The sequence below is a fragment of the Suncus etruscus genome, chromosome 1 (assembly GCF_024139225.1).
Source record: "Suncus etruscus isolate mSunEtr1 chromosome 1, mSunEtr1.pri.cur, whole genome shotgun sequence".
NCBI classification, from domain to species: domain Eukaryota; kingdom Metazoa; phylum Chordata; class Mammalia; order Eulipotyphla; family Soricidae; genus Suncus; species Suncus etruscus.
In genome coordinates this window covers 192,570,452-192,579,009 of record NC_064848.1, presented here as the reverse complement: position 1 = coordinate 192,579,009, position 8,558 = coordinate 192,570,452, and the positions used below count along the sequence as shown (strand labels likewise).

The window sequence follows — 8,558 nt, the reverse complement described above, 5'->3', positions numbered from 1 at the left end:
ATCGGCCACTGAGTGAAGCAACATGCTTACCACCACCTAAACTTTGTATTTTCTGAAAAGCTTCTCAGCAATTCCTATAAAAAGCTAATTTTAATATGTAAATGTGTTACATGAATAATTCTAACAATGGGGTGGGGATTTAAAACTAAAAAGAGGGGCCTAGGGTCAGATTTGTGGTGTGGAGTGGTAAGGTGTCTGCCTTGCTGGCGCTAGCCTAGGACAAACAGCAGTTCGATCCCCTGGCATCCCATATGGTCCCCCAAGCCAGGAGCTATTTTTGGGCACATAGCCAGGAGTAACCCCTGAGCGTCACCGGGTATGCCCCCCCACCAAAATAAAAAAAGAGAGTTCTGGAGCAATAACACAGCGGTGAGGGCATTTGCCTTGCATCATATGGTTCCTGAGCACCACTGGGTGTGGCCCACAAATTAAAAAACAAAAACAAAAACCAACCTAAAAAGAGGCCAACGTTCTTTGGGCCATATTCAGTGGCACTCAGGGGTTACTCCTGGCTGTGCACTCAGAAATTGCCCCTGGCAGGCTTGGAGTGTCATATGGGATGTTGGGGATCAAACCTGGATCTGTCCCAGGTTGGCAGCATGCAAGGCAAACACTTTATTGCTGTGCTATCATTCTGGCTGAGGGCCAACAGCAGGAAAAGCAGGACTGGGCTGGACTCCTTCTCGCAGCCAAGAATGGATGGGATCTTCTCCCCCATTTCCTCAGTATATTTAGTCCTGGGGAGCCAGAAAAACTATCAGCCTCGAGGGGTGTTGGTTACTAAACCGACTCACAACCAATCGACCTGGTGCTCTCTCCAGGGGCTCACCAAGTGCCATAGTGCATCACAACATACTGAACTATTGCCCCTAATTCTGGGCACTCTGTTGGGATCTTGAAATTGCCAGAACATCTGCATTAGAGCCACCTCCATCATTGATGCTAGGGCTTATCTTTTTCCCAAGCTCTCAAACTTGCTCACAAATGTGTGCCCTAGCTCAGTATGAGGTTTTCTTTCCTTAGAAAACAGCAGAGGGCCCGGAGAGATAGCACAGTGTCGTTTGCATTGCAAGCAACCGATCCAGGACCAAAGATGGTTGGTTCGAATCCCGGTGTCCCATGTGGTCCCCCGTGCCTGCCAGGAGTTATTTCTGAGCAGACAGCCAGGAGTAATCCCTGAGCACCGCCGGGTGTGACCCAAAAACCGGAAAAAAAACCAGCAGAAAGTTTATCATTTTTGTTTTAACTAAACAAAATAATTAACGCTGTGCATGTATCTTGCAGACTACTGACGCCTACTGATCCCCAACATCACATATTGTCCCCAAGCCAAACCAAGAGTCACTCCTAAATACAAAGAATATCTCCTGATTATTACCAGGTGTGACAACTAGCCCCCACACTCCCAAAATATGTGATTAATAATTGTCCAAGTGTCTTTCCTCAGACATGTACTTCAGAAAACATTGATGAAGCCTTTCTCCATTGTCCAAGGCTCCCCTGGTCCCATCTGGCTCAATCCTGCACTGTGCCCTCCTCTTCCTTCCCCACCTGAGATAGTCCCAGGGTTGTAGTTAGATCCAGCAGCAAAGGAAGTGTAATTTGCAGAGCAGCACATACCTCCACTCTTGTAGTAGAGTATTTAATAACCTTCATACACCCAAAGATGATCACACCTTGAACATTTGTAAGCCAGTAGACATTGAGAAAAAAGTTCTAAATAGAAGCAAGGGAATTATATAGTGGAAGCAAGGAAAAGAAATGATAAATGAGGGGCCGGAGAGATAGCATGGAGGTAAGGCATTTGCCTTTCATGCAGAAGGTTATTGGTTCGAATCCCGGCATCCCATTTGGTTCCCCATGCCTGTCAGGGGCGATTTCTGAGCGTAGAGCTAGGAGTGACCCCTGAGCAGTGCCAGGTGTGACCCAAAAACCAAAAAAAAAAAAAAAATGATAAATGAGCAAGATCCATTCACCTACCTAAAGGAGCAAAATCAGTGCTGACTCTTTAATAAGAGATGAAAAGTAATGTGAACCTTGGGGTAACAGCACAGATCCTCTGAGGAATGAGGTGCAAGGAGCATGGGCTGTACTATCACTCCAGCCCCAAGTCATCTTATTTAACTCTAGTGCTTATGGGTCTTTCAGCAACTGAGCTTATAACCAAAAATGCGAGGGCACATGGATTTGGCTCTTATTCAATAAGCTATGTAATAACATCACCAAACTGGGTGACTATTCTACCCCCATTGGTTTGGCTTCTGATAACTAGCGAACCTGAATTATTCCTTACTTATGTGTGTCTCATATCCTCATGGGCCCAGGTTGAAGAGGAGGTGACCCAAGAGAAATTTCAGAGACAGGCAGAAACACAGTGGTGGCAGACTTGCATCTATCTCATACCAGAGGTCAATGCCAGACTTGTGGCCTTGCCTAAAGTCAAGATATGAAAAAGTGCCCCCTTCCCCAGCTTGAGCCCCATCAGGAATGCAGGTGCAGGTCTTGCTTTTGGGGGAGCAAGACCAAAGTTCTTTCTCCAGGGACATGAATAAGTCTTGGCTTGGAAGCTGCCTGTTAAGTTCCACTCTTGGGAAGAAAAGGAAGATTAGCCACAGACTCTCTCAGGTTCTGATCCTGAGAAGGCAGGAGATTCAGAACTGAGTTGGAGAGAGAGTGAATAGGGGACCACTTGCCCTGCATGTGGCCTTACCCCTATTTAATCCTCTGAACATCATAGGCCTCCCAAGCCTGCCTGGAGTAATCCCTGAGCACAGAGATGAGAATAACTGAGCACCACCATGTGTGACCCAAAACCCTCCTAACCTGTTCCCCATAGAATCATGTCTCCTCCTCTCTGGAGGTTAGTACCCCTCATGAATGACACAAAAGATTATTTCTTTATCAGATGGACAGTTTCTTCTCCCCAGATGATTCCTTTAGAATGAGACTGACCTAAAGGTCAGCAAACAATACTGTATATTTGACCCATAAGCTACAAAGGAGCAATGCCATTTGGATTTGGACTCTCTACCAAGACCTTGTAGCTTCAAATACTATATCCACTGCTCATTTAGTCACTTTCTAAAGAAAGGCTTTCGGTCGAGTTCACTTACAAACAGTTGTCTAATATCTGCCACTGATTTGTCATCTGAAATGAAAATGACACATGATTAGAGATAGTCTAAGAGGAAAGTTAAAATGGCACATGGAGGGATCTGCGTGGAATTTAAGATGAGCTTATGAACAGTGAAACTGGCCACCAGAGCCCTATTGCTTCCCACCAATGCCAGCATCTTGTTGGCCCCTCTTACCCTGGCACAAGCCCATTGGGCCTAGATGTTCTACTTGAGAATCTGCCTTTCTCAGTAGTCTTTGTTCTTGAGTAGGAACCTTAAGGGAGCTAACATGTATCCTCTAGAAAGCTACATGGTCCATCACCATGGGAGTGCAGGCCTATGGCACGCGGGGTATATAGGTTTTAGGAGGACCATTTGTTTTCCCCAGTCCATTAAAGGGGTGATTCAGTTTCAAACTCAAGCACATCTCAGACTCAAGCAGATCTTTCAAAAAACGGGAAACAGGAGGATGAGTTGTTGCAAGTGGGGACGGTAGCCCAAAGAACTGCCAAGTCACCCCCTGGGCTCACTAGTCACCTTGCAACAGATGAGTAGCTACACATAACTGTTGCAAAAGAAAAAGACATGAGATTTCTGTGAGACATGCCTAGAAATATTGCCAGACACGAGACCCTGGGGTGGGCTGTTGTTTTCAGAGAAGGGAACTGGAAGGTTTCAATGCCATGTTCTTTGGGGAGAGGGGCACACCTGGTAGTGGTTGGAGTCTATTCCTGGCTTTTGCTCAGGAGTCACCCCAGGTTATACAGATCACTGAAGTCACGCTGCAGACTAAAAGGTAAGAAGAGAAGGGAGCTGGGAAGTGACGCTAAAGAAGCAGCGAGCAGGAAGTTGGGGGATGACCATTGTGTGATAGGCCCAGGATGTAACTCGAATCCACTGCACAGTAGCCTGGAGAGAGAAATTCACAGGGACTGGCCCTCTTACAGCTGCCCTGGAGCACTTGAGAATGGAAATGCCTGCTAAGGATATTGAGTGGGGGTGAAGGAGAAAAGATGAAGCCACCAAGGGGATGTGAGGGAGAGAGGTGCTCAGTTCACATTATTAGATTCTGTGGGAAGCAATGTTTACAGCCACAATTGTTATAGCCCCCAAACAACCAATTGGTTGGTTTGTGGGGGTTCACTCATTGCTACTCAAGGGCTACTCAGCTCTGCTTGGGGGTCACTGGTGGTGCTTAGGGGTTCATAAAGTGCCAGGGATTGGGAACCAGGCCTCCTACAGCAAAGCATGTTCTCATCCCTTTGAGCTCTCCCCCATGGGCTTCGTACTTTTTTTTCGGAAAGCTGTTAATGGTATGAAGAGTTAGTCCTGTGCTTTCTCTTGCTTCAAAACCCAGTTGCTCAGTCACTGAACTTTATTGACTCTTCAATTAGAACAGAAAGGGCTGGCTGAGAATCCAGTTCCTACCATATATTTTCTGTATGACCTTGGACCTCCAAGTTGGACTTTTCAGGTCTTTATTCCTCTACACTTCCACTTTTTTTTACGTGGGATCTCATCTCCTGTGCCAGGGATTAAATGAAGGCCTCCTGCTCGTAAAGCAGACACTTACCCCGAAACATCTCTGGGTCCCAAACTTGTAAATATTTTTCTTTTGGTGGTGCCAGTGAACAAACACAGGGCCTCACATATGCAATGCAAGTGTTCTACCACTGAACCATCCTTTATACCCTTGCCAAATATAGGCCCCCTGCTCAAACCTGCATTCTGTTTGTTAGGCACACCAGACTACTCAGTACTTACTTCTGGTTCTATGCAAAGGGATCACTTCAGAAGGGAATTAGGGTACAAAATGAAACTGAACCAAGCTGGCTACTTGCAAAACAAATACCTTAACTGAACTATCTCTCAGTCCACTTCTACCATTTCCTTCACTGTACCAGAGGTTAACAATGGTGCCCATGGTTCTGAAAAAGGAATTTACACAAGACAAATCCCAATTCCTACCTGGCACACAGGGGGCTTAGATTTTCAACAAGCATTAAATCTTTCATCCCAATTTCCAATAAACATTAACTATTTCATCCCTAATCTCCCAATCCAGACAGAGAATCTAAAGTTTTATTATTATTTGAGTCATGTGCCATAGCCAGCCTTGGATTAATCTTACCAGTTATACTAAACCTAATTCACCCTCATCAAACTTTCATTCTCATCTACCCTGGCTTAATATAACCCTAATCCTAGCTTTTGCCTAACACAACTGTTTACCAGTCAGCATAAATCTTTTACCCTCACTCTTTCTCCTTCCTTTCTTCCCTTTCAAAGTTTAATTTAGGAGCCAGGACTTACAATACTGTTAATTGTAGAATTTCATGCATAAAACTTTCCAACACTAAAAAAACAGAAACAAAACAAAACAAAACAAAAAAACTTTCCAACACTGCATCCTCCACCAGTGTCTTCCCTTATTTCTTCACCCTGGTAAACTCCCAATGAAGATCAGTTCTCAGATTCTGTTGTCTTTCGACATTATTTCCTTACTATGTTTCTTTACATCCCACATATGAGGGAGATCACTCTATATCTCCTTAACTTCATTTAGCATCATATTCTCCATAAATAAAAGCAAATTTCATTATGCCATCATTTCTTACAGCCAAATAATAGTCCATTGTGTATTTGGGCCTTTAAAAATAGTTTATTGGGGCCAGAGTGATAGCAGAGTGGGTAGGGCTTTTGCTTTGCATGCAAGACTCCAGTTGGATTTGCTGCAATCATTCCCTAATCTGCCAGGAGTAAGTTTCTGAGCTCAAAACCCTCTGAGAGTGGATCCAAAATTAAAAAAATCAAGTTCCTTTATCTCATCATCTATTCTTGGACATTTGGATCGGTTCCATCTTTTGCTATTGTAAAGAGTGCTGCAGTGACTAGAGGGTGCAAATGTTATTTTCTGAATGATTTTCGACCCTTGGGGATGGAAATGCCAAAAAAGAAAATGGTGGTGTACAGAACTTCTGGAGGTATAAGAAATAGTGAGAGAGAGAAAAGTTTCCCCAGACAGACCCTGGGCAAGAAGGTCCAATTTGGGTTTGAGCTCTGTCCCTTCACGCCGAAGGGAGGCAAAGAGGGGTGGCGTTAGGAAACCCATCTTAGGAATGGGCCAGCTTCGTTCACTGAAGCCAAGGCATAGTCCAGGGCTTCTCAATTATTTTCTGTCATGTCCCCCTAGGAAAAAGGAAATATTTTTCGCGGCCCCGCGCGACTGTAAATAGTATCTTTATTAAAAAAAAACAACAACTTTAACCTGCAAAACAAAAATATATCAAATAATTTGAGCTGGTTTTTTAATCAGAGGTGATGTCTGGATGAATGGCTCCAATGAGCACGTTTTGCAATGCATAGCTTTTCGAAGCGGGTTTGGAAGCAGGACACAGCAACTCTCAGCTCCAGAGACATAGAGAGACATAAGCACGGGGCTTAGCTTGTTATGTCAGTGTTTGCCAAGGTCAAACGCGCCCCACTATTTGAGAAGCACTGCCCTAGACTGACGCAGCCCTAAGAAGCTGCTAGCTGGTCTTGCCTTGCAGTCTCTGGTCTGGAAACTTGTTGACGTGAAGGCCGGCGCGTCGGCCCCGCCCCGAATCTCCCTCTGAGCGCTGTGATTGGCTGCTAATCCGGGGGCGTGATCCAGCGAGTGCGACGTGATGACGTCAACCCGGCGCGGCGGGTGACACTTCCTGTTGTCAGGAGCGGAGAGGTCGCAGTCGCGGCGGGTCCGAACCCGGGAGAGGAGCTGTTGCAGCCCGGAGCGACCCTCAACGCCTGCCGGCACCTCGTGGTAAGTTAGGGGTGAAGGGGCGAGGCGAAGCGGCCCCGCGAGGATCTCCAAAGTCCTGGTCACCCCGCCCAGCTCAGCCCCGCTGTCACTGCTGGTCGGTGCCTCGCGCGTCTTCCAACCTCTACCTCCGCGCGCCTCGCCTTGGATCCCTCGAGACCCCTCCCGCACCCCCGGTGGCCATCCCAGTGCCCCTCGCACTCTTGGGGCCCTCGGAGCTGGTTTCCGCCTCTCGGGCTCAGTTCTCAATCACCCCCCCTGACCCCTGCATTGCACCCCCCAGGCCAGCCCCTTCCTTGCAAGACCCCATCCCAGTTCCCAACTGCTTGCAGCCAAAGCCAGCATGAAGCTTCCTTCCCTGCCACCCCTTCCCTGGGTTCCCATGTCCCTGCACACTCCGTTTCCAGATCCTGCTGCCCCTCATTTCCTAACCAACCCAACAAGGCCTCCCTCCGGCCTTGGAGCACCTCTGCTCCCAATTCCTACCTGGCACACTGGGGGTTTAAATTTCCACCCGTTTTGCCCCTTGACCCAGTACCCGTTTAGAACATGCAACGTGTCCCTCTGCCAACTCTCTCTCGCTGCCCCCCACAAGGCCAAATATAGGCGCTTGCTCACAACCTGGCTGTCAGGGGAAGCGCTGTGCTGGCCTGAAAAGGACTCCTAGCTAGTGATCAGGTAATGGGAAAGTGGGGAATCCCACCATTTGCTCGGTCAAAAGTTTTCAGTGTGGGGGCCAGAGAGATAGCACAGCGGTAGGGCGTTTGCCTTGCAAGCAGCTGACCCAGGATCAACGGTGGTTTGAATTCTGGCATCTCAAATGGTCGCCTGTGCTTGCCAGGAGCGATTTTTGAGCAGAGAATCAGGAATAACCCCTGAGCGACGCCGGGTGTGCCCCTCCCCACCAAAAAAAGGTTCTCAATGTGCTCCCCTGGGCCTGTCATGGGGATTGCGTGTCTTGTCTGTCTGTGGTATTGAATTCCATGTGCTGGCCCAACGCCTGCATGGTTTGAATCTGCCAAGTCCCTGGAAGGTGAGTGCTGGCCCTTCATCCCTACACTCAGGCTGTAGCTGTGGGAACCAGTGCTTCCCTCTGGCTGCCATGGTGGCCTGGGGAAGCAGGGAGTGCCACAGTGTGGCCACAGGACAATGGCTGTTGAGGCTTCTCACCCCATGTTCCCCCAGTTGGAGCTTTTTGCAGATCAGCCCCAGCACCACATGTAAATCAGGTTAGCCTTGGCCCATGTTGTTAGGAGAAGGAGGGTCAGGGGATGTTAAGATCAGGCTTGGCATTGAGGCTGTTGAATTCATTTCCTCTTTGGGGGGGGTCACACCCGGTGGCACTCAGGGGTTACTCCTAACTCTGCACTCAGAAATCGCTCCTGGCAGGCTCAGGACTATATGGGATGCCGGGATTCAAACCACCATCTGTCTGGGATCAGCTGCATGCAAGGCAAATGCCCTATCGCTGTGCTACCTCTCAGGCCCCTCATTTCCTCTTTTCACATGTGCTAGATCATTGAGTTCAGACTCTTTTGACCCTGAGCCCAAGGAACTGTGACCTCAGAGTAGTTGATTCAGAGACATTCCTGAGGTCCAGGCCCCACGCTTAGTGGGCATACATTCTCTCCAAATTCTCTTGG

At 47.7% G+C, this 8,558-nt stretch overlaps 1 protein-coding gene across 1 annotated transcript in view; it reads left to right on the top strand.

The window, feature by feature from the left end:
• Window positions 1–6,822: 6,822 nt before the first annotated feature.
• The window catches only part of PLEKHM1 (pleckstrin homology and RUN domain containing M1), a 49,530-nt gene continuing 47,794 nt past the window's right edge, over window positions 6,823–8,558 (top strand). The window contains exon 1 of the mRNA XM_049779040.1: window positions 6,823–6,918. The gene's annotated coding sequence lies outside the window, so the exon portion shown is untranslated. The remainder of the gene's footprint in view (window positions 6,919–8,558) is intronic.